Source organism: Mustela nivalis (genome assembly GCF_964662115.1).
Source record: "Mustela nivalis genome assembly, chromosome: 14".
Classification (NCBI taxonomy): domain Eukaryota; kingdom Metazoa; phylum Chordata; class Mammalia; order Carnivora; family Mustelidae; genus Mustela; species Mustela nivalis.
Genome location: NC_139033.1, coordinates 85,216,750 through 85,243,071, shown reverse-complemented (window position 1 = coordinate 85,243,071; position 26,322 = coordinate 85,216,750). Strand labels below are relative to the sequence as shown.

Here is a 26,322-nt window from a genome sequence, read left to right as displayed (position 1 = left end):
AATTGCACACCTGGGTATTTACCCCAAAGATGCAGATGGAGTGAAAAGAAGGGCCATCTGTACCCCAATGTTTATAGCAGCAATGGCCACCGTCGCCAAACTATGGCAAGAACCATGATGCCCTTCAACGGACGAATGGATAAGGAAGATGTGGTCCATATACACTATGGAGTATTATGCCTCTATCAGAAAGGACGAATACCCAACTTTTGTAGCAACATGGACAGGATTGGAAGAGATTATGCTGAGTGAAATAAGTCAAGGAGAGATTGTCAATTATCATATGGTCTCACTTATTTGTGGAGCTTAACAAATATCATGGAGGACAAGGGGTGTTAGAGAGAAGGGAGTTGGGGTAAATTGGAAGGGGAGGTGAATCATGAGAGACTATGGATTCTGAAAAACAATCTGAGGGGTTTGAAGTGGCGGGGGGGTCGGAGGTTGGGGTACCAGGTGGTGGGTATTATAGAGGGCATGGATTTCATGGAGCACTGGGTGTGGTGAAAAAATAATGAATACTGTTATGCTGAAAATTTAAAAAATAATAATTATTAATTTTAAATAATTAAAAGAACCCGAGTAATGGGAATAAATTAAAAATAAAAGTTGTATCTATGAAATCATTTTGGTGGTCCTCTTGTTTTGTTTCTTGTTGTTGTTTTTTTGTTTTTGTTTTTCTTTTTTGGTATTTTTAGGGGCTGTCTTTCTGGTAGAGGGACCTGCCTTGTGCTTTTTCAGGGAGTCTTGCTAGAATTGAGTCCTTCTGCCCCAATCACAGGGCTGGGCTCTGTGTAAACCGGTTTTTCAGGCTTTTGAGCTCTAGAGGTTTTTTCGTTTGTTTGTTTCTTTCTTTCTTTCTTTCTCATCTTGGTGGCTTTTGGCCATGCTTTGGAGTTTTAGAGGAAAGCAAACTGCACCCAGAACTCCCTTTCAGAGAAAATCCTCAGTCTGTTCCCCTCTGGGTCTTCCAGAGTACAAAAATTACCCCTCTGCCACTGGCAGAGCGCGTCCCTAGTCTCAGTCTCTGGGGTAACAGGAACTCCTGCTTGTACCCAAAACCACGAGAAATACTAGCTGAGGCGGTCTTGGCAGCTCCAGACCGCCAGAGAGGTACGGAGCACAGATAGTGCACTGAGGTTTTCATGCTTGCCCTGACTGAGAGTGCTCAGACTCTCGTGGATATTTCAGAGGCCAGACTTTGGAGGGATCATCTCCCTTTATTCTTCATTCCTTACATGTGTCTATTTTCACTTCACGGACCAGTTCTCAGGCTGTGGTGACACAGGAGCCTTCACTGACTGTGTCTCCAGGAGTAACAAACTCTCACCTGCAGCTCCAGGACTGGAGCAGTCACCAATTCACTATCCATACTGGTTCCAGCAGAAGCCTGCCCAAGTCCCAAGGATTTTCATTTATGGTAACACAATAAATACCCCTGGACCCCCCAATGGTCCTCAGTCTCCTTCCTTTGTGGCAAAGCTTCCCTGACCTTCACAGGGACCCATCCCAAGGATGAGGCTGAATACCCCTGAGGGCTACACTTTAGTGGTGTTGGTGAAGTGAGAGACCCAGAGAAGGAAGACATATACATTTTTTTCACCAAGTGTGGGTACAAATATCATGTGATATTGGCATCTCATGGCATCCCACCTCAGCTCTCAGGGCACCATTAATTTTGACCATCTATGGAGAGATGGAAATGGGAAATGTTTGAATTGATTCCCTTCCCCATTTGAGTCCAAAACTAGAGAAAAATATGAATGATGTAGGAATGAATCTTTCTCCATTAGAAATGTGGACAAATTATGGTAAATTATCCTATGGAATAATGATAAACTATGCTTTTCAAAGATCCCTGATTATATTTTATATGGAGCAATGGTACTACACAAAAAGCCATATTGTGTAATGTGAAATTAATATTTTTACATTATTTTATTTATTATATTTATGTGCTAAATTTAGCACATCCTTGAGAGTATTATCACTTACCCCTTTTAGAATTAAGTGACTGTGGAACACAGGACTTGGTTGTTAGTGGATGATATCACATCAGTTTTATAGACCATCTGTATTTATTTTTCTGTATTTTGTTTATTATATTATGTTATATTATTTAATATCAATCTGTCTACAGAGAAAAATTATAAAAGTATACTAAAAGGTATTTTATTAACATTTTAATAACAATGTGTTATTTGTTTAAGGGGTACAGATCTCTGATTCATCTCTTACAGATACTAAAAATATCTTAAATGCATCGGAGAGTCAATACAAATAATTGTTGTAAGGGTAATATCCAAGAATAAATGAGAACCAAGTCCCCTGGGTGGCTCAGTCAGTTAAGCATCTGACTCTTGATTTTTGCTCAGGTCATGATCTGAGGATCAAGGGATTGAGGACTGTGTCACACTCAGCACTCATTGGGAAGTCTTCTTGAAATTCTGTCTCTCCCTCTCTATTCACCCCCCCCCCAAATAATTAAAAAAAAAAAAAAAGAGAAGCCACAGAAATAATCAAGCATTAAAGACAGGTTGTGTCTGACAATATGGTATTCTCATAGTAAAGATAAAGATAAAAGACATGTACCATGGGGTCTGGTGAACATAACAAGAGACCTTGACAACAACAACAATAACCAAATAAGTCAGTCTGTAAGGGTAACCCACATAGAATTATCACCAGAGTTCAATCACTGGGATTCTCTGGGGGACTTTAAGCTTTGAGCTTGGTTCAAGTTCATTACATCCCAATTATTAAACCAGGAACATGACTGATGGGAAGTCATATATCACCTAATCCTGAAATATCTCATAAACAGTGTTTCAATTAGCTGTCTAACTGAAGGCATTGATGCTCTGGAAAAATGGATGGCTCAACCCAAAAGCCACATAGCTGACCTGCTCATTCTACTGGCCTTACTGTTGACATCAGAAAGGTCCAACTCCAAAGGTAACAAAGCCCTTCCAGGAGGGCTGTTGACTCTGGCATGGGCTGGAGACCATGATGTCTGATGCCAGCAGGGAGCGCTGGTGGCCTGCTCTTGAGAGCTCAGGGTCTGGGTCACGCTCACCAGTAAAATCTATCACTGGACCTTGCATGTTTGGGCAAACAGCATCCTCACTGTGGGTGACTTTCCTGCACTTCGGTCTCCAAGAGCCACATGAGCCCTCAACTCTGAATCAACATGCCTCATACCTCATCCTCTAGAGTATCTTGGGATAAACTGTCCAGAGCTGGTTTTCATGGAAAGATAGATGAACAGGACACCCTTGCAACAAAAATGCATTTTCTTCATAAACTTGAGCTTCAGTGTTCCCTATGCAAAGGATGGGACACACCAGGGTAGGTATGATCTCCATGCCAACAATCAGCTTCAGCAAGCAGAGCTCAGAAACTTTACAATGAGTTGGATTATTTACTTCTTCACTGATTGAACACAGAGTTTCCTTTAGGGGAAAGTGAAAGGGTAGAGAGGTGAGGAAGGACATTGGCTCTGCTTTTTGCTTCTGTTATCTGGGTGTGTGTGGTTGTCAATTCTTTCTGTCATCTTCTGATCTGCCTCCAGATTCTAAGTCAGGTGGGACTGGTTCTGTCATCAACAATGTTTAAGTCTTTGCTTAAGCAATGTTTAAAAATGTGTATTAAAATAAAAGGCATGTAGTCTAAATTCATTTTCTTATTCAACTAATCAATGGAGGGGGCATAAACCAACAGAAGAGTATCAGATGTGGAAACTGCAGGAAGATCTCATTTATGAACATAAGTAATAGTTGAAAAAATAGCTCAAAATATCAGGTACTAGAATCCATGTTTTCTCAAGGAAAAAAGAATAACCTTGACCACCAAAGAGGATTAGGGCTGAGACTAGTTGTATGCAGTCTCTTGGTGATGGAATATGGAATGCGGGGGTCCAGATGTAAAGAGGCACTAAGCCGTACATCAGATGTCCCAACCAGGATAGAGCTCCTGAACTCTAAGTGCTGGTTCCCTGATGCTCTGTGGAAGAAAACAGTGTTGTTACAGGAAACATCACAGGGGATACAGTGATATCTGGAGCACGTGGCCTGCATCAGTGTGTCTTCTCACTGGCTTACCCCACCCAGAGGAAACTCCTCCCTGACTTTTGCAGGACCACTCAGGGGCCACAGGGGGCGCTCTTCTAACACCTTACTGTGTGTGAGAGGCTTCTGGGATCCTGGGAGTTTCTCTCATTTCCAGCCCATCAAGCACACCATTATCTCTGACTACAGATCCCCACAAAGTTCTGACCCATGAGAAAGTGAAGAGGACCCTGGTGTCTGGGGAATGATCAGGAATATGTGTCCAGTGACCACCCTCAGGGACACTTGCCACTAATTATGACTTCCAAATGTGCTCATGATGAAATATGCAGTGAATGCCTGATCTGCCATCATTTCAGTTGTTATTTCATACTGATCTTTCTCATTTATGCCAAAATTTTATAGTGAAATGCAAACACATCATTTATGGCTTTAGCTTTCCAATTCTTTTATTATTTATTTTTCTTGAGTGTTAATATTGTCCTTCACCTCAAAATTTGATAGATATGTATTACCCAGTGATCTCTAAAGTGCCAGGGATTTATTAGTTTAATGGGAAAATAATTTATTATAAGTATTTTTCTGATATGAGTTGGGGCTCTCAAACACAGATGAAGAGAAAATAAAAATAATCATGCAGGGAGAAGTTGGAAGGGGAGGTGAACCATGAGAGACTGTGGACTCTGTAAAACAATCTGAGGGGTTTGAAGTGGTAAGGAGTGGGAAGTTGGGGGAACCAGGTGGTGGGTATTAGAGAGGGCACAGATTGCATGGAGCACTGGGTGTGGTGCAAAAACAATGAATACTGTTATGCTGAAAATAAATAAATTAATTAAAAATAAATATATATATCTTCAGAAAAAATAATCATGCAGGATTTGTGAAGCTGACAATTTATTGTGATTCTAAGATGAATGCTAATCATTTTTATATCTCACACTGGGATCAGCCCTAATCATTTTTATATCTCATACTGAACATCAGCCCTAAGCCTCATATTCCCCTATTTCTGAAGACCCTGTATCCTCCTTTCCCTCCAGTCCTCCTTCCTTCCAGTACTTCCCCAGCCTTCTTGGTCTGTCTGATCCTCAACAAAGTACAAGGGGAAATGCAGGTCAAAATACTCCATGATAGTCACACAAACTGGTCCACACAGTGTTACATTTATTTCTGATCAAGAGTCATATGTTAATATTCTGTTATATCTTATGTGGCAGATTATCTTATACTTTCTTGGTGACTCTCTTCCTTTCCCCCAAAATATTTCAGGTACATTGAAGCCACTTCATATAACTGATGACTTCTTAGAACAAAGAAGGATGTTTTCCCCAGCCTGTCAATGCTGTTCAGTGTGATATTACCATCCCTGGTCAGCTCCTCTCAGCTACTGGAAACAGAGTCCATGATTAACTAAGATGAGACCACTGTCCCTATATCCTTCAGACATGGGCTCTGAGATTCCCTGTGACTGCTAAGATCCTCCAGGGAGACAAAAAGAAATGTCCCGTGGGAGGAAAGAAAATGTTTCAGGGATGGGCTAGATTGGAAGTGAACTAGAAGGGTACAAAGGTGGAAAATACAAACACACCTATCTCCTCACTCAGCTCTCAGGCTTCACAGAGAGGAGCCTTTTCATGGAGGCCACCAGGGGAGTTAAGGAGTTGACTTGGTGAAAGATGTCCTCCTCACACTTAGTGTCCCAGGTCACCCTGCAGTTATTAGTGTGCCTGAGGTATCATCACTGCTTCTTTCAAAATCTCCCAGGGGACATGTGGGTGACCTTCGGGCAGGAAGAGAGAGGGAGCTGATTTGCATGAAGCACCTCCTCCTCCTAATGTGTCTGGAGACATGAAAAGGCCTGGGGACAGCCCACTCAAGCCCAAGAGCCTGTGGAGGCCACATACTCTCAGGTCCCCACCATGGCCTGGAAGGTGCTTCTTCTTGGGCTCCTTGCTTATGGCTTAGGTCAGGGAAAGGGACTCTACATCATGGGGGTGCATATAAAAGCAAGGTCTCAAGTGCCTCTTGTCTTCCATAACACGACCTCTCTCTACTCTTTGTTTTAGGAGCAGATTCTCAGACTGTGGTGATCCAGGAGCCATCACTGTGGGTATCTCCAGGAGGGACAGTCACACTCACTTGTGGACTCAGCTCTGGCTCAGTCACTTCCAATAACTACCCTTACTGGTACCAGCAGACCCCAGGCAAGACTCCCCGCTTGCTTATCTATGACACAAACAACCGCCGCCCTGGGGTCCCTGATCGCTTCTCTGGATCAATCTCTGGGAACAAAGCTGCCCTCACCATCACAGGGGCCCAACTTGAGGATGAAGCCGACTATCACTGTTTGCTGTATATGGGTAGTGGTTCTTACACAGTGTTTTAAATCTATGGGGAAGTGCAATCAGAACCTCCCATGTGCACAGAATATCTCAGCCTTAGAGGCAGGAGAGAAAGTGTGTGTGGGGGGGGGGGTCAACATCACCATGGGAAGGGAGGCTCCCTGGCCCTCTTGACATGTCCAGGGGTTCATCATCACGTGTACCTTATCCTGAATTTCCCAGCATGTGTTCATCTCTCCATTGTGAGCATCTGAGACTGTGCCTTCCTTCCTTGTTTTCCTAAAGTGTGAGGAATGGGGACTCAGTTCCATTATATATCAAACAATACTGCTATAAATAAGGACTATTTTTCAAAGAATATTGTTATATGTAACTTTATTCATTACTTTGATGATAAGAATGAAATTAATATTTTCTTAGTTTGTAGCTTGATAAAAACACAATCCTCCATCTTAGACCTTCAAACTCTGAAATCTGTGTTGGGTGTCAGAGATCTACACTTAACAAGTCCTCCAGATTAGTGTGGAAGTTAATGTTTGAGAAACACTTGTTCTTTTATTTTTATAGAATTATTTCTGGAAATATCTCTTCAAAATCCAGGGAGAATAACATCCTATGACTGAATCATTCCCCAGATTGCACTAAAGATCCAAGAACAGTGAGAAACAAGTTCAAATGATCAGTTCACCAAAGGTTACAATAGCCTGCTGTGGCATTGTGCCACAGCACAATGAACTGTGAGATACAGAACTGAAGGAAAGTATGTGTCCAGTAGATATAGATTTGTAATTCAACCTGGAGACTGTATGATCTCAGCATGATTCTTTCGGACTTGCATTGGCTCCTTAGGATATGTCCAGAGACACAGGACCACATACAATTGTATAATATTTAGATTCCAACCCTTTAAATAGGGTTGTACAATACTTGATATTATACTTGTGTGCTTTCTATTATTTCTCTTTCAAAATCCATTATATTTATTAAATATTATTATATTGACTGAATTCTGAAAATTAAAATATCAGTTGCCCTTAACTCCACTGGAATATTAAGAGTTTTTTTTTTTTAATTTATTTTTTAGAAACATATACTTTTATCCCCAGGGATACAGGTCTGTGAATCGCCAGGTTTACACACTTCACAGAACTCACCAAAGCACATACCCTTCCCAAAGTCCATAACCCCACCCCACTTCTCCCAAAACCCCTCCCCCAGCAACCCTCAGTTTGTTTTGTGAGATTAAGAGTCACTTATGGTCTGTCTACCTCCCAGTCCCATCTTGTTTCATTTATTCATCTCCTACCCACTTAAGCCCCCATGTTGCATCACCACTTTCTCATATCAGGGAGATCATATGATAGTTGTCTTTGCCCACTTGACTTATTTCACTAAGCATGATACGCTCTAGTTCCATCCATGTTGTCGCAAATGGCAAGATTATGTTTCTTTTCATGGCTGCATAGTATTCCATTGTGTATATATACCACATCTCTTTATAAATTCATCTGTTGATGGACATCTAGGTTCTTTCCAAAGTTTGGCTATTGTGGACATTGCTGCTATAAACATTCGGGTGCACCTGAACTTTTGGATTACTACGTTTGTATCTTTAGGGTAAATACCCAGTGGTGCAATTGCTGGGTCATAGGACAGTTCTATTTTCAACATTTTGAGGAACCTCCATACTGTTTTCCAGAGTGGTTGCACCAGCTTGCATTCCCACCAACAGTGTAGGAGGGTTCCCCTTTCTCCGCATCCTCGCCAGCATCTGTCATTTCCTGACTTGTTGATTTTAGCCATTCTGACTGGTGTGAGGTGATATCTCATTGTGGTTTTGATTTGTATTGCCCTGATGCCGAGTGATATGGAGCACTTTTTCATGTGTCTGTTGGCCATCTGGATGTCTTCTTTGCAGAAATGTCTGTTCATGTCCTCTGCCCATTTCTTGATTGGATTATTTGTTCTCTGGGTGTTGAGTTTGCTAAGTTCTTTATAGATTTTGGACACTAGTTCTTTATCTGATATGTTGTTTGCAAATATCTTCTCCCATTCTGTCAGTTGTCTTTTAATTTTGGTAACTGTTTCCTTTGCTGTGCAAAAGCTTTTGATCTTGATGAAGTCCCAATAGTTCATTTTTGCCCTTGCTTCCCTTGCCTTTGGCGTTGTTCCTAGGAAGATGTTGCTGTGTCTGAGGTCGAAGACGTTGCTGCCTGTGTTCTCCTCAAGGATTTGGATGGATTCCTTCCTCACATTGAGGTCCTTCATCCATTTTGAGTATATTTTTGTGTCTGTTGTAAGGAAATGGTCCAATTTCATTTTTCTACAAGTGGCTGTCCTATTTTCCTAACACCATTTATTGAAGAGGCTGTCTTTTTTCCATTAGACATTCTTTCCTGCTTTGTCAAGTTGACCATAGAGTTGAGGGTCTATTTCTGGGCTCTCTATTCTGTTCCATTGATCTATGTGTCTGTTTTTGTGCCAGTACCATGCTGTTTTGATGATGACAGCTTTGTAATAGAGCTTGAAGTCCGGAATTGGGATGCCACCAACGTTGGCTTTCTTTTTCAATATCCCTTTGGCTATTCGAGGTCTTTTCTGGTTCCATATAAATTTTAGCATTATTTGTTCCATTTCTTTGAAAAAGATGGATGATACTCTGATAGGAATTGCATTAAATGTGTAGATTGCTTTAGGTAGCATAGACATTTTCACAATATTTATTCTTCCAATCCAGGAGCATGGAACATTTTTCCATTTCTTTGTGTCTTCCTCAATTTCTTTCATGAGTACTTTATAGATTTCTGAGTATAGATTCTGTGCCTCATTAATTAGGTTTATTCCTAGGTATCTTATGGTTTTGGGTGCAATTGTAAATGGGATGGACTCCTTAATTTCTCTTTCTTCTGTCTTGTTGTTGGTGAAAAGAAATGCAACTGATTTCTGTGCATTGATTTTATATCCTGACACTTTACTGAATTCCTGTACCAGTTCTAGCAGTTTGGGAGTGGAGTCTTTGGGTTTTCCACATATAGTATCATATCATCTGCGAAGAGTGATAATTTGACTTCTTCTTTGCCGATTTGGATGCCTTTAATTTCCTTTTGTTGTCTGATTGCTGAGGCTAGGACTTCTAGTACTATGTTGAATAGCAGTGGTGATAATGGACATCCCTGCTGTGTTCCTGACCTTAGCAGAAAAGCTTTCAGTTTTTCTCCATTGAGAATGATATTTACGGTGGGTTTTTCATAGATGGCTTTGATGATATTGAGGTATGTGCCCTCTATCCCTACACTTTGAAGAGTTTTGATCAGGAAGGGATGCTGTACTTTGTCAAATGCTTTTTCAGCATCTATTGAGAGAATCATATGGTTCTTGTTCTTTCTTTTATTGATGTGTTGTATCACATTGACTGATTTGCGGATGTTGAACCAACCTTGCAGCCCTGGAATAGATCCCACTTGGTCGTGGTGAATAATCCTTTTAATGTACTGTTGAATCCTATTGGCTAGTATTTTGTTGAGTATTTTCGCATCTGTGTTCATCAAGGATATTGGTCTATAGCTCTCTTTTTTGATGGGATCCTTGTCTGGTTCTGGGATCAAGGTGATGCTGGCCTCATAAAATGAGTTTGGAAGTTTTCCTTCCATTTCTATTTTTTGGAACAGTTTCAGGAGAATAGGAGTTAGTTCTTCTTTAAATGTTTGGTAAAATTTCCCCGGGAAGCCGTCTGGCCCTGGGCTTTTGTTTGTTTGGAGATTTTTAATGACTGTTTCAATCTCCTTACTGGTTATGGGTCTGTTCAGGCTTTCTATTTCTTCCTGGTTCAGTTGTGGTAGTTTATATGTTTCTAGGAATGCATCCATTTCTTCCAGATTGTCAAATTTATTGGCGTAGAGTTGCTCCTAGTATGTTCTTATAATAGTTTGTATTTCTTTGGTGTTAGTTGTGATCTCTCCTCTTTCATTCATGATTTTATTTATTTGGGTCCTTTCTCTCTTCTTTTTGATAAGTCGGGCCAGGGCTTTATCAATTTTATTAATTCTTTCAAAGAACCAGCTCCTAGTTTCATTGATTTGTTCCATTGTTCTTTTGGCTTCTATTCCATTTATTTCTGCTCTTATCTTTATGATTTCTCTTCTTCTGCTGGGCTTAGGGTTTCTTTCTTGTTCTTTCCCCAGCTCCTTTAGGTGTAGGGTTAGGTTGTGTAACTGAGACCTTTCTTGTTTCTTGAGAAAGGATTGTACCACTATATATTTTCCTCTCAGGACTGCCTTTGTTGTGTCCCACAGATTTTGAACCTTTGTATTTTCATTATCATTTGTTTCCATGATTTTTTTCAATTCTTCTTTAATTTCCAGGTTGACCCATTCATTCTTTAGAAGGATGCTGTTTAGTCTCCATGTATTTGGGTTCTTTCCAAACTTCCTCTTGTGGTTGAGTTCTAGTTTCAGAGCAATGTGGTCTGAAAATATGCAGGGAATGATCCCAATATTTTGATACCGGTTGAGTCCTGATTTAGGACCGAGGATGTGATCTACTCTGGAGAATGCTCCTTGTGCACTAGAAGAATGTGTATTCTGTTGCTTTGGGATGAAATATTCTAAATATATCTGTGATGTCCATCTGGTCGAGTGTGTCGTTTAAGGCTTATATTTCCTTGTTGATCTTTTGCTTGGATAATCTGTCCATTTCAGTGAGGGGAGTGTTAAAGTCCCCTACTATTATTGTATTATTGTTGATGTGTTTCTTTGTTTTTGTTATTAATTGGTTTATATAGTTGGCTGCTCCCACGTTGAGGGAATAGATATTTAAAATTGTTAGATCTTCTTGTTGTACAGACCCTTTGAATATGATATAGTGTTCTTCCTCATCTCTTATATAGTCTTTGGCTTAAAATCTAATTGATCTGATATAAGGATTGCCACTCCTGATTTCTTCTGATGTCCATTAGCATGGTAATGGTGTCTTCGGGCTTAAAATGAGTTTCTTGGAGGCAACATATAGATGGGTTTTGTTTTTCTATCCATTCTGATACCCTGTGTCTTTTGATTGGGGCATTTAGCCCATTCACATTCAGGGTAACTATTGAGAGATATGAATTTAGGGCCATTATATTGCCTGTAAGGTGCCTGTTACTGTATATGGTCTCTGTTCCTTTCTGATCTACCACTTGTAGGCTCTCTCTTTGCTTAGAGGACCCTTTTCAATATTTCCTGTAGAGCTGGTTTGGTATTTGCAAATTCTTTCAGTTTTTGTTTGTCCTGGAAGATTTTAATCTCTCCTTCTATTTTCAATGATAGCCTAGCTGGATATAGTATTCTTGGCTGCATGTTTTTCTCGTTTAGTGCTCTGAAAATATCATGCCAGCTCTTTCTGTCCTGCCAGGTCGCTGTAGATAAGTCAGCTGCCAATCTAATATTTTTACCATTGTATGTTACAGACTTCTTTTCCCGGGCTGCTTTCAGGATTTTCTCTTTGTCACTAAGGCTTGTAAATTTTTTTATTAGTTGACGGGGTGTGGGCCTATTCTTATTGATTTTGAGGGGCATTTTCTGAACCTCCTGAATTTTGATGCTCGTTCCCTTTGCCATATTGGGCAAATTCTCCCCAATAATTCTCTCCAGTATGCTGCCCTCTTCTCCCCTCTCTGTTTCTTCTTCTTCTGGAATCCCAATTATTCTAATGTTGTTTCGTCTTATGGTGTCACTTATCTCTCGAATTCTCCCCTCGTCGTCCTGTAGCTGTTTGTCCCTCTTTTGTTCAGCTTCTTTTTTCTCTGTCATTTGGTCCTCTATATCGCTAATTCTTTCTTCTGCCTCATTTATCCTAGCAGTGAGAGCCTCCATTTTTTATTGCACCTCATTAATAGGTTTTTTGATTTCAACTTGGTTAGATTTTAGTTCTTTTATTTCTCCAGAAAGGGCTTTTATATCTCTCGAGAGGGTTTCTGTCATATCTTCCATGCCTTTTTTGAGCCCGGCTAGAACCTTGAGAATTGTCATTCTGAACTCTAGATCTGACATATTACCAATGTCTGTATTGATTAGTTCCCTAGCCTTTGGTACTGCCTCTTGTTCTTTCTTTTTGTGTTGAATTTTTCCGCCTTGACATTTTGTCCAGATAAGAGTATATGAAGGAGCAACTAAAATACTAAAAGGGTGGCAAAAACCCCAGGAAAATATGCTTTAACCAAATCAGAAGAGATCCCAAATCATGAGGGAGGAGTAAGTGGATAAAATAAAATTTTCAAAAGGAAAGTAAGAAAAAGAAAAGAAAAGAATTAAGAAAAGAAAACAAATAAAGAAAAGTATAAAAAAGAAAAAAATATATATATTAGATAAAGTAGTTAAAAAACATTAAAAAAGAAAACGGTAAAAGTTTAAAAAAATTAGCAGAAGAAGAGAAAAAAAATGAAAAAGAAAAAAATTAAATTAACTGCGAGACTCAAAAATCCAGGGAGAAAACCATGAGTTCTGTGCTTTGCTTTCTCCTCCTCTGGAATTCTGCTGCTCTCCTTGGTATTGAAACCGCACTCCTTGGTAGGTGAACTTGGTCTTGGCTGGATTTCTTATTGATCTTCTGGGGCAGGGGCCTGTTGTAGTGATTCTCAAGTGTCTTTGCCCCAGGCGCAATTGCACCGCCCTTACCAGGGGCCTCTGAGTAATCTACTAGGGTTTGTTTTCAGGAGCTTTTGTTCCCTGAGCGCTTTCCGTAGAGTTCTGGAGGACGGGAATACAAATGGCGGCCTTTTGGTCTCCTGCCCGGAGGGGCCGAGAGCCCGGGGCCCCACTCCTCAGTGCGCCCTCAGAGAACAGCGCCCAGTAACTCCCATCTGCCTGACCTCCGGCCACGCTCCGAGCTCACCGAGTCTGTGGCCGGTTCAAGGTAACACCGAGCTGTGAGCTTACTGTTGGCTCTGTCTCTAGCCGGCTTTCCCGTTCCAATACCCGCAAGCTCTGCGACACTCAGACACCCCTGATCCTTCTGTGACCCTTCGGAACCTGAGGCCACGCTGACCCTTCGTGGGCTTCGCCCCGGTTTAGCCTCTGGAGTGATGTCCCTCAGCGGAACAGACTTTTAAAAGTCCTGATTTTGTGCTCCGTTGCTCCACCGCTTTCCGGGAGCCGGCCCCTCCCCCTGGGTCTATCTTCGCGTCGCTTTGGATTCACTTCTCCGCCAGTCCTACCTTTCAGAAAGTGGTTGTTTTTCTGTTTCTAGAATTGCTGTTCTTCTTCTCTTCGATCTGCCGATGGGTTTGCAGGTGTTTGCAATCTTTAGTTAGGCTATCTAGCTGATCTCCTGCTAGCTGAAGTAGTCTCAGCTAGCTACTTCTCCGCCATCTTGACTCCTCCTGGGATATTAAGTTTAAAGGAAAATTACCACCAAATAAAACACAGTCCCAGGCACAATGCATGAACCATAGAATTTGTTCAATAAATGAAGAATCATTGGTTAACTCATGTTTTCCAGCACTTATATTGAAATTGTTCATTACTCTAGTTGACAGTCCTCCCACAAAGACAACTTCAGGTCCAGAGACCTACACTAGAGAATGTAATCAAGTATTTAAGGGCAAAATAATAATACTACAGAGAAGCAAGGAGGAAGGACAAAACTTGAATATAGGTCATAAAGTTAGTTTTCCATGGATTTAATAACCACACAAAATTTTCACAGTAAAGGAAATTAAAAATCCATATGCTGCAAAACAAAGAAACCAAAATATAACAAAATATTTACAAATTCAACAAAACAGTGTGCTAAAGGTGGTCATTTTACACATTTAAGGTTTGTGTAACATTGGAAAGCCAATCAATGTAATTCATTCTGTAAGAGAATAAATTTTAAAAGTTCGGGGAAATTGGAAGGGGGGTGAACCATGAGAGACTATGGACTCTGAAAAACAATCTGAGGGTTTTGAAGGGGCGGGTGGTGGGAGGTCGTGGTACCAGGTGGTGGGTATTATAGAGGGCATGGATTGCACAGAGCACTGGGTGTGGTACAAAAACAATGAATACTGTTATGCTGAAAATAAATTAAAAAATATGACTATCTCAATAAATGTACCAATATTTTCTTGAAAACATCCATCTAAATGTATACAGATTGAGAATGGAAAAATAAACTATATTATTTTAGGTGACATGACCATTTATGTAGAAAATACTAAATCATTGACATAAAAAGAAAACTGTTGAAACTAAAGAGCAATTATAGCAGTTTCAGGATGCATGTTTAATATAGAAAAGTCCAGTGCTTACCTAATAACTTACATTGAACAAGTGAAATGTGAAATGAACACAATTTACATTAGCACCCAAAAAAGTGTAAACGCTTAGGTATAAATTGAACGTAGTATGTGTAATATCCGTATTAGGAAAATAACCCAATTCTAATGAATGGAATCAAAGAAGAACTAAACAAATTGAGAGACAGTCCATGTTCACTGATAAGAAAATTCATTACTTTCAAGAAGTCAGTTCTTCCCAATTTGATGTACAGATTCAATGCTATCCTTAAATCCCAGCAAGCTATTTCATAAACACTGAAGAACTGATTCTAAAGTTTATGCAGAGACAGAAAAGATCCAAATTAACAAGATAATATTAAAGGGGATAAACAATTTGGGAGACTGACACTTAACATTGTAAAGTTATAGTAATCAAGGGGGAGAGAAGACAAATAGATATATATATATCACAATGTGTTGTTATACTGTGTCTGCCCTGCTTTCAACACATGCTCAAAGTTGCCAAAACGTGTGTGTCCACTATGATCTTCAGGTGAAGCCCATTTCCTTCCAACAGGCACACAAGAGGCTGTGCAGAGAACAGGAGAGGGACTGAGTTCAGGGAGTCCAAGGGCAGAGAAGGGATGAGGCTGGAGCAGGGTATAAGGGGCTTGGCTGTGAGGTGGGCAGAGAGAGTGAGCCAGGCCAGAGGAGGTCCTTATGAGTTGGAGGAGCTTGGGTGTAGAACAAATAGCTGTGAGGAGTCACTGAAGAGTTTGAAGTCAAGGGGTGACCCCCCTGACCTGAAGGAGAAGGACCCTCTGAGTGTTGGAGGAGAGGATGTCTGAGGTAAGTGGGTGATCTTTATCATAGACTTTTTACTTAAGGTCCCTGTGAGTTTAGAGAATTGGTGACTATTTGTACATACAGGTGAATATGATTTCTGCACCCCCTCTCCCAGGCATATGGAAGCAATAAAACATCACACTCATCTTCCTCTTGAAGGAAAGTATAAAACTGCAAGTGGAAAATAAATATAGCTACAATACAAACAGTTTCTGAGGCAATAAAGATAAAATCGTGACAAGAATTTGAAAACAGAAATACTCAGAAACCAATGAATTCAGGAGATATATCTCACTCCCAAACATAGAAATAGGTCTATATTCACCTGTAAATGTTCAGTCAGGCAAAGATGTTAGCTTTTCATGAATCATTCAGGTATATCTGAACTAATAAATTTGTAAAGACAACATATGACTTTGAAACATTTGCTGAATTGCTATCTTGGGAATTTGTCACTGAGCTTGATTCCTGGAAAATGTTCAGACTCCACAGTTCCTTGAAGGTCCCCTACAAGTCCCTCCAAAGAGCTCCACTGTCCTCTGATCAGTGATATTTGACATGATACATTCATGTTTTATAGTAACTTCTCCGGGTATGGTGACATGTTAATTTGTTATTTATATATATTGTTGCCCTTTTCATAGGGAGGTGTCCCTCCAGAGAGTGAGAAACCATAGTGACAATAAACAGTGTATACAATTGTAGGATCTATAGTTCATACATGGGAGTGAGAATAGACAGGGACCTGGTGAGATGCTGAAAGCCACTATGCTGTCAAGAATTTTGAAGGGGAGGTGAATCATGAGAGACTATGGACTCGGAAAAACAATCTGAGGGGTTTGAAGTGGCGGGAGGGTGGGAGGTTGGGGTACCAGGTGGTGGGTATGATAGAGGGCACAGATTGCATGGAGCACTGGGTGTGGTGAAAAAATAATGAATACTGTTTTTTCTAAAAATAAATTAATTAATTAAAAAAAAAAGAGTTTGGTCTAAGGGGAGGTGGATACCTTTTGACCACTAGTGGGTGCTGTGCAGATATGTTCTTTTGTTCTGACACAACTCTTAGGTGAGGACCATTCACTGAAGTGAACTTGGGCCTGTGTACTGGACCATGTGCTCCCTGATGAGGACTCAGCAGCTGTGTTCTCTCTTGCTTGGCAGTGTCCACTGAACAGTGGACCACTGATATGTGTGCTCTCAGCAGATGCTGAGGCCAACCCCCATCTTCCTCATTGTATGGCATGAGATGATATCCACACCAGAATTAAGGGAGGGGTTAGAAATCACTGGATGGCCCCCATTTGCACAGACAGCCCTTCCAATGGTAGAAGGTAGAGGGAATAAAGAGGTCTGGGGCAGCCCAGCTCTTTGTGAGAACCAGGGGCTGTGTCAAGGATTCCTAATCTTTTCATCTTCCTCTCTCAATGTACATACAGGGAGAAGCCTTGGGTACCCAGTCACAGTTCCTAGGCTCCATCAGACTCTCTGGCACAGATATGAAGTGTGAGTCTGGCCCCTGTACCATCACTCATAACCATCTCTGTTTGCAGGGTCCCTGTCCCAACCTGTGCTGACCCAGCCACACTCCTGCTCTGCATCTCTGGGAGCAACAGCCATACTCACTTGCAACCTGACCAATGGCTTTGGTTTTGACAGCTACTACATAAACTGGTACTGGCAAAAGCCAGGGAACCCTACTCAGTGTCTCCTGTACTACTACTTAGACTCAGATAAGCACCAGGGCTCTCTGATCCACAGCTAGTTCTCTGGATCCAAAGGTGTCCCAGCCAATGCAGGGGTTCTGCTCTTCTCTGGGATGCAACCTGAGGATAAGACTGACTATTACAGTGCTACAGCTCATGGCCATGGAGAAGCTATAATACTCACAATGTCTCAAATAATGAGGAAGTGAGACAAAAAAATACCTGTAACCGGAGACCACACCTCTGAGCTTTTTTTCTTTTAATTATCTTTTATTTATTTTCAGCATGACAGTATTCTTGTTTTTGCACCTGTGAGGACCATAGGGCTTGTAATGTCAGAAACACAATCCCCCTTGTCTCCAACTCTCCACCACTCACACGTGGAACCTTTAACAGAAACTCCTGGGTCCAGGTGGCCTTGGGTAATAGAAATTGTTTGCTCTACTCATGGGTGGCTGAATGAGCACTTGCTCTATCCTAGACATGCTGGACACAAGGCACAGAGACTGGAGATGTGCATAACCCAGAGTGTGATCTGACCCCAAATCACACTGTCCTGGAAACTTTGTCTCAGTTTGGTAATTCCATCACTGAGATGGCTCTGAAGTTCATAGGAATAGGTCCTTCATGGGGTTTCAATGGACACCATGTCAGTTTTCCTATCTGCAGGTCCAGACCCAGGAAACAAAATCTATTATTTAAAGTAAATTGACCTTTTTTTAATTTCTTAATTTAACTTTATTTTTTTCATGTTCCAAGATTCATTTTTTAAGTGCCACACCCAGTCCTCCATGAAACAGGTGCCCTTCTTAATACCCACCACCAGTCTCAACCATCCCCCTACCTCCCTCTGTCCATAACCCTCAGTTTGTTTCTCAGAATCCACAGTCTCTCACCTTTTGTCTCCCCCTCTGATTTACCCCAATTCACCTTTTCTATCCTTCTCCTAATGTCCTCCATATTATTCCTTATGCTCCACAAGTAAGTGAAACCATATGATAATTGACTTTCTCTGCTTGACTTATTTCACTCCTCCAAATTTTCCTCTAGTCCAGTCAATGTTGATACAAAAGTTGGGTATCCATCCTTTCTGATGGTTTCATAATATTCCATTGTATATATGTACCACATTTTTTTTTAAGATTTTATTTATTTATTTTTTTAAAATTTATTTTTTTTATTTTCAGCATAATAGTATTCATTATTTTTGCACCACACCCAGTGCTCCATGCAATCTGTGCCCTCTATAATACCCACCACCTGGTACCCTGACTTCCCAACCACCGCCCCTTCAAAACCCTCATTTTTTTAAATTTATTTTTTTATTTATTTTCGGCATAACAGTATTCATTATTTTTGCACCACACCCAGTGCTCCATGCAATCCATGCCCTCTCCAATAACCAACACCTGGTAGCCCAACCTCCCACTCACCCACCAATTCAAGCCCCTCAGATTGTTTTTTAGAGTCTGTAGTCTCTCATGGTTCACCTTCCCTTCCAATTTCCCCCAACTGCCTTCTCCTCTCTAACTCCCCATGTCCTCCATGCTATTTGTTATGCTCCACAAATAAGTGAAACCATATGATAATTGACTCTCTCTGATTGACTGATTTCACTCAGCATAATCTCTTCCAGTCCCATCCATGTTGCTACAAAAGTTGGGTATTCGTCCTTTCTGATGGAGGCATAATACTCCATAGTATATCTAGACACATCTTCCTTATCCATTCGTCCGTTGAAGGGCATCCTGGTTCTTTCCACAGTTTGGTGGCCATGTACCACATTTTCTTTATCCATTCGTCTGTTGAAGGGCATCTTGGCTCATTCCACAGTTTGGTGATTGTGGCCATTGCTGCTATAAACATTGGGGTAAATATAGCCCTTATTTTCACTACATCTGTATTTGATGTTAGAGAAAGTTTACAGATTTCTCTATTCAACGAAGAACAGAAACATCCCTTCCCTATTGTCACATCCACGTTTTAGCCACAATTTCTACCCATACTCTCTCTGTAAAAAGGCCAAATCTGGCAAAAGCACACTCATAATTGTACCTGATCTTCACATGACTTTACACTTTAGTTTAAATCAATCTTATTAAGGATGATTTTGCATAAAATAACACAAATCTATTCAACCGCACATTTGGCTCAGTGGTGACTAATACATGACCCCTCTCACTGGTACTGAGTATTACTCATTTTCTCCTAGGACCACCTGTCAGTTTTTTCCTTTGCACTCTGAGGTCAATGCCACACAGTCTCACATGACAGGGATCCTGCAGATTAGTGTCTGCATGCTAAGAAAACAGAATCTAGGGAAGAATCACTGCCAACAGTGTGTGGAGAACTGTTATTTCAAGCAGGTGGTAATAGTGACAGATGTAATAGTGACAGATGTTCAGTGTGTAACCCTTCTGGGAATGCACACTAAAGCTTCTACTAACAACCTGCAGAGTCATTTCCTGTTTTCTCAAGGCTGTGGGAAACTCAGAGAAAGGAGGGCTCTGATACCAGGGAGGAGTCACATAATAAAAAAGCATACCATGTCCTTCACAGAAGGGCCATGTGTCCATGGGAAACCATAATTGTTCTGAACTAGATTTTGATATAAAAATGAGTTTGCTTAGAAAACACCACCTCAGCCCTTATTCATGAACAGCCAAGAATGCCATGGACACACTCACCTGGGGATTCTGAGTAGAGAATAAATTGTGCACTGAGGTGATGGGAGGACACATAGGGAACAAGTGGCCTATTCCTAATGCAGAAAAGAGTGAAGAGAGCTGTGAGGATGCAGGGGCTGTCTCCAATGAGCTCTGCTTGCCCTGTCATAGAAAGTTGTGTCTGGTACTGTATGCACTGGGGTCCATTTTTGAGGAGTTAGGGATGATGAGAGCTGGGACCAGTCGCCTGGGACTGCTTGTGCCCTCTGCTGAGGGCTATCAGCTATGACCCTCCCATTCCCTGCCTTCACATGGCCCCTTCGGTTCTCACCTCCCTTACATCCTCAGACAGAGACCTGACCAGGGCCAGCAATGGTTCAGATACCTGGATTCTCATTTCCATGGATGAGTGCTCCCTTTCTCAAAAGTTGAAGGGAAGGGAGAGATTAGAGGAGATATGCTCAGCTGTGGGACTACAGAAGGTAGGATTGGTAAAGACTTCCACTATGGCCTGGTCCCTTCTCCTCCTCACACTCCTCATTCACTTCACAAGTTACTGGATGTGGGGACAGGGGAAAGGGTCCTGGGAGGACAAGTGGGATCCTACTTCCTCCTCTTGTCTCTAGATTCCAGGATCACTGTCCATGTGTTTCCTCTTGTCTCTAGACTCCAGGATCACTGTCTATCACTGTCTATGTGTTTCTCCCCCTTAAGTGTCATGGCCAAGTCTGTGCTGAGTCAGCCACTTTCAGTGTCTGGGTCCCTGGGTCAGAGGATCACCATCTTCTGCACTGGAATAAGTTCCAACATTGGTGGCTATTAAGTGTACTGGTATTAATTCCCAGAAACAACCCCCAGAAACCTCATCCATGATGAAAACAATCGACCCTCAGGGATTCCCTGATCACTTCTCTGGCTCCATCTCTGGCAACTCAGCCTCCCTGACTATCAATGGGCTCCAGGCTGAGGATGAAGCTGAGTATTACTGCTCAGCATGAGACAGCAGCCTTAGTGCCAACACCGTGCTCCAAGCATATGGAAAAGTAAGACAAAAACCCACTTACTCATCTGTAAAGAGAGGGACACACACCTGCAGCTTCCTGTTCAGCCTAGCCTGTGACTCTGCTTATCTATTTGCTAATGCCCTGGGCCCAGGTCCATCCAAGGACACTGCCTGGGAGTGAGGCTTTCTTGTCACTTTTGTCCTTAGAGTCACCCAGAGCAGTCCATTCCTAGACAAAGAGTCTCCATGTGAACAGAAATGTCTTGTTTCATGGGCTGGGATATTTTACTTCTAGCCTGGATCATATTTTTTTCCTTCTGATTTTATAATAAATCAAACATTTTATTTTGTCTTTGAACATATCATGGGACCTCAGCACTCCCCATGTGGTGTTTGAAGAATTATTCAGTCATGTTTTACCTGAAATTATCTACTTGGTTATGAATACTGCAACCAGTTTTGTCTTATTTTATGATTTTTGTTGAGAAATTGATGCTTACTTAAAATTATAAAATTATCTTAAAAATCCAAAATCTTGGTGTAGGAGCCAAGATGGTGGAGGAGTAGGGGACCTAATTTCAACTGATCCTCTAAATTTAGCTGGATATATATCAATTTTGAACCCCCACAAAATCAGTCCTAGATGTAAATACATATGCATACATACATACATGCATGTATGTATGTATGTATTTATGTATATGGATTTCTACAATCAGAAAAGCAACTGCTTTTTGCAAGGTAGGATGTGTGGAGTTGTGAACCTGTGGGAAGATATCAGAAGATAAAAGAAGGGGGAGGGAGCCTCCATAAGCTGGTTCCTGGAAAGTGATATAAAGCAGGAGTGCAAAATCAGAACCCTCATAAATCTGCTCTAGTGAGTGACATTCTTTTTGAAAGGGGCTCTGGAAATGAAAACTCAGAATCCTAAACAGGGCATTGTGGTTTTGAGATAGAAGGAACCACAGAACAAAAGGGAGTTCCCAAACTGGTAGCATGCCAGAGCTATGTATCAGGAAGCAGATTATGGAAGCAAGGAAGCAGGAAGCAAGCCCAGGAAGGGACTCTCAGCTCAAATACCCATAAACCATGAGCTGGGATAGTTAATAATCACTCTTTTCTTGAACAGCCTGAAAATATCTGGACCTGCGCCTGCAACTGGGCAAAAACCCTCAGGGATATGCAGCCCAAAAAGGACATTAAAGTGTCACATAACCACAATCCAGGAGATTTGAGTATGTATGTCAGACCATGGTTGCTCACTGTTTGAGAATCACAAAGGGCAGTGGAACTCCACGTATACTGAGACTACCTTTGAGAAAGTTGCAATGGGTGCACACTCCAGGAGGCTGTGGTTTAGGGTGCATACAGAAATGGAGACTGTTTGACCTGGAGGGTTTATTAAAGAGGGCAGACTGCAATCTTTCTTCTCTGGGCCAGAGATCTGACCACAGCCATTTTTGCTCTAATCCTCAGAAGAGGCATGGAAAGCCCCCAGACAACAAAAACCCCACAGAGGACTGGTTTCCACTGAGCCCCCTGAAAGGGGATGGGGCAAATATGCCCAGGCAGGGCCCTCCCCCAGAAGACAGGCTGGAAGAACAGGTGGATAATAATCCTATGGATCCCATAAGATGGTAGAATCCCAACAGCAGGGAAAATTGTATATTGAGCTCCAGGCATTGCTTCATGGCTTGTTTATTTTTCAGGGAAAAAAATCCTTTTTTTTTTCCTCTTCTTCTTCTCATGCTTTTTCTCTATTTTTTTTTCTTTTTACCTTCTATTCATTTTGACTAGATGTTTATTGTATCTACATGTATCTCATAGTTGCTTTTTAACTTGTATTTTTTCACAGCTATAATTTTATAGATATGTGCTTTATTTTATTCATTTTTTTACTCTATTTAACCTTACATTTATATATATACAAGTTTCAATTTCCTTATACTTTTGGGACATGGTGTCTTCTAACAAACAGAGCAAAATATACCCAGGAACAACTGAAACACTCTCCTTAGTCCACACTGAGAGATTATACTGCCCCTTCCCCTCACACCTTTTTAACATTTGTCAATTTATTTTTTATTTTTTTAAAGATTTTTTTATTTATTTGTCAGAGAGAGAGAGAGGGAGAGAGAGCGAACACAGGCAGACAGAATGGCAGGCAGAGGCAGAGGGAGAAGCATACTCCCTGCCGAGCAAGGAGCCCGATGTGGGACTCGATCCCAGGACACCAGGATCATGACCTGAGCCAAAGGCAGCTGCTTAACCAACTGAGCCACCCAGGCGTCCCTATTTTTATTTTTATTCTTGTGTTTCATTTCAGTTTTGTTCTTTGGTGCTGGTTTCTGACCAATCCAGATTTTGCTAGGGTGAATTTTGCTTGGGTTGTGGTGACATTTTGGACTCAGTTCATTCACTCAAACATGAGTAGGAGGAGGAAGTCTCAACAAAGAAAGGAAACACAATGTCCTCTGCCACAGAAATAATGGATATGGATATAAGCAAGATGCCAAACGTAGCTTTCTGGAAAGCAATTATAAAGTCAATAGCTAGGCTGGAAAAAAATTGCTGACAATATAGAATCTCTAAGATAAGAAATGAGATCTAATCATTCAAACTTAAAAGTGCTAGAATGAGATGCAGGCTAAACTGGAAACTCTAATAGCCAAGGTAAATGAGGCAGAAAAGAGAATTAATGATCTAGAAGATAAGCTAAGGGACAGGAAGGAAATTGAGGAAAACAGAGATAAACTGCTAGTAGCACATTTAAAAAAAACATTTATAGAGATTAATGATGCCATGAATGTTCTAATGTCAATAATATTTGAATCTCTGAGATTGTGAGAGAGAGAGAGAGACAGGACCAGAAGGTATATTCGAGAAAATCATAGCTGAAAACTTCCCCAATCTGGGGAAGGAAACAATAATATGAGTCCAAGAGGCAGAAAGGACCACTCCCAAAATCAATAAAAACATACCAACATCCCAACATGTAATAGAGAAGTTTCCAAGTATTACAACCAAAGAAACTATCCTTAGAATAGCCAAGGAGAGGAGGTTTATACATATGGATGGAGAAACATCAGGATAACATCAAACATGTCCACATAAACCTGACAAGCCAGAAAGGGATGGCAAGACATATTCAAGGTACTAAATGCAGGAACATGCAGCCAAGAATAATTGATCCAGCAAGGATGTCATTCAGAATTGATGGAGCGATAAAGATGTCAGGAAGGGAAGAAATTGAAAGGCTATGTGACCCTTCAAGAAATATTAAGGAAAATTCTGTAAGTGAAGAGAGACTTCAACAGTTATATAAATCAGAAAGAAACAGAAAATCTACAGAAACAGGGACTTTACAGGCAATACAATGGCACTAGATTCATGCTTTTCATTAGTTACTCTGAATGTAAATGGGCTGAATGAAAAAATGAAAAGGCATAGGTTTCAAATCAGATGAAAAAGCAAGAGCCGTCTACAAGAGACTCATTCTGAACCTAAAGAGGTTGAAAGTGACAGGATGAAGAATTATTTGCCATTCTAATGGACTTCATAAAAAGCTGTGGTAGCAATCCTCATATCAACCAAATCAGATTTTAAATCGCACATGATAGTAAATGATGTAAAGGAACATAACATCATACTTAACGGGTATCTCCAACAAGAGGATCTAACAATTGTAAATATATATATATGCCCAAATAAGGGAGCAGCCAATTATATAAACCAAATAATTAATAATATAAACATATTGATAATAATACATTAATAGTTGAAGACCTCATCATTCCACTCAGCAATGGTCAGATCATCTAAACAGAAGATCAACAAAGAAACAAGAGCTTTGAATGACACATTCACCAGATGGACTTCATAGATATATTCAGAACATTCTGCCCTAAAATAACAGAATACCCATTCTTCTCCAGTACACATGGAACTTTCTCCATAAAACATCAAATACTGGGTCACAAATCAGGTATCAACAAATATGAAAAGATTGAGAATATTCTATGCATATTTTCATACCACAAAGCTTTGAAACTGGAACACAACCATACAAAGAGATTAGGAAGGAGGTGAGGCTGGATGCCTCAATGGATTAAAGCCACTGCCTTCAGCTCAGGTCATGATCCCTGGGTCCTGGGATCAAGCACCACATCAGGCTCTCTGCTAAGCAGGGATCCTTCTTCCCCCTCTCTCTCTGCTGGCCTCTCTGCCTACTTATGATCTTTGTCTGTCAAAAAAATAAATACAATCTTAAAAAGAAAAAAAAAAAAAGAAATGTGTAAGGAACTTGAACAACTTGGAAGTCAAAGAGCATCCTGCCAAAGAATGATTGGATCAACCAAGAAATTAAAGAAGCTAAACAATTCATGGAAACCAATGAGGACAAAATACATCAGTACAAAACCTATGGGATACTGCAAAGGCAGTCCTAAAGGGGAAATACACAGTCATCCAAGCCTCTCTCAGAAAAGTAGAAAAATCCCAAATGCACAAGCTCACCTAAAGCCGAAAGGAACTGGAGAAATATTAAACCAAGAAGATTGGTTATCTTATTAGAAGATAAATAATAAAGATGGAGCAGAAATTAATGAAATAGAAAACAGGAAAACAGAAGAACAAATCAAGGAAACTGGAAGCTGGTTCACTGAAAGAATTATTAAAATCAGTAAATCTCTGGCCAGGCATACCCAAAAGAAAAGAGAAAGGACCCAAATTAATAAAATCATGAATGAAAGGGAGGGGATCACGACTAATACCAAGGAAACAGAAACAATTATTAGAAATTATTACCAGCGTCTATACACCAACATATTAAGCTATCTGGAAAAAAAATGGATGCATCCTGGAAACTTGTAAATTATCAAAACTGATAGAGGAAGAATACACCATCTAAGTAGACAAATAATGAGTAACAAAATTGAAACAGTTATCAAAAGGCTCCCAACAAATAAGACTCCATTGCCAGATGGGTTCCCAAGAGAATTTACCAAACCATTAAGAAGAAGTCATATCTATTCTACTGAAGCTGTTTCAAAAAATACAAACAGAAGGAGAATATCTGAACTTGTTCTATGAGGCCAGCATTACACTAATCCCAATACTAGACAAAGACCCCATCAAAAAGGAGACATACAGACCAACATCTCTAATGAACATGGATGCAGAAACATATAAAAAGATCATCACCAATATATTTCAACTGTACAGGAGGACAAGATGGTGGGGAACTAAGAGGAGGCGCCGTTTCAACCTGTACCCTAAAGTGAGCTGATTACCTACCAAGGAACTCTGATCACCCATGAAATCATCTTGAGATTAGAATTATACACATCTGGATCTCTATGAGGGCAGAAGACACCAGTGGGCAGGTAAAGCAGAGTGGGAATGTCAGATTAGTATCAGAAGATAAACAAAAGGGGGAGGGAGTCACCAGAAGTGACACATTGGAA

At 40.7% G+C, this 26,322-nt stretch overlaps 1 protein-coding gene and 2 gene segments (V, D, J or C); 2 read left to right on the top strand and 1 right to left on the bottom strand.

Annotated features, from left to right (window-relative positions):
• LOC309847518 (immunoglobulin lambda-1 light chain-like) overlaps positions 1 to 26,322 on the top strand; it is a 1,783,291-nt gene that overhangs the window by 582,980 nt on the left and 1,173,989 nt on the right.
• The window catches only part of LOC309847513 (immunoglobulin lambda-1 light chain-like), a 1,777,964-nt gene that overhangs the window by 582,980 nt on the left and 1,168,662 nt on the right, over positions 1 to 26,322 (top strand).
• LOC309847501 (zinc finger protein 280B-like) overlaps positions 1 to 26,322 on the bottom strand; it is a 460,063-nt gene that overhangs the window by 248,246 nt on the left and 185,495 nt on the right. The window contains exon 6 of one of the 6 annotated variants that reach the window (XR_014302467.1): positions 8,444 to 8,619. The exons of the other annotated variants lie outside the window; for them this stretch is intronic. The gene's annotated coding sequence lies outside the window, so the exon portion shown is untranslated. Of the gene's footprint in view, positions 1 to 8,443; positions 8,620 to 26,322 lie in introns of those variants that run through there. 6 annotated transcript variants of the gene reach the window in all.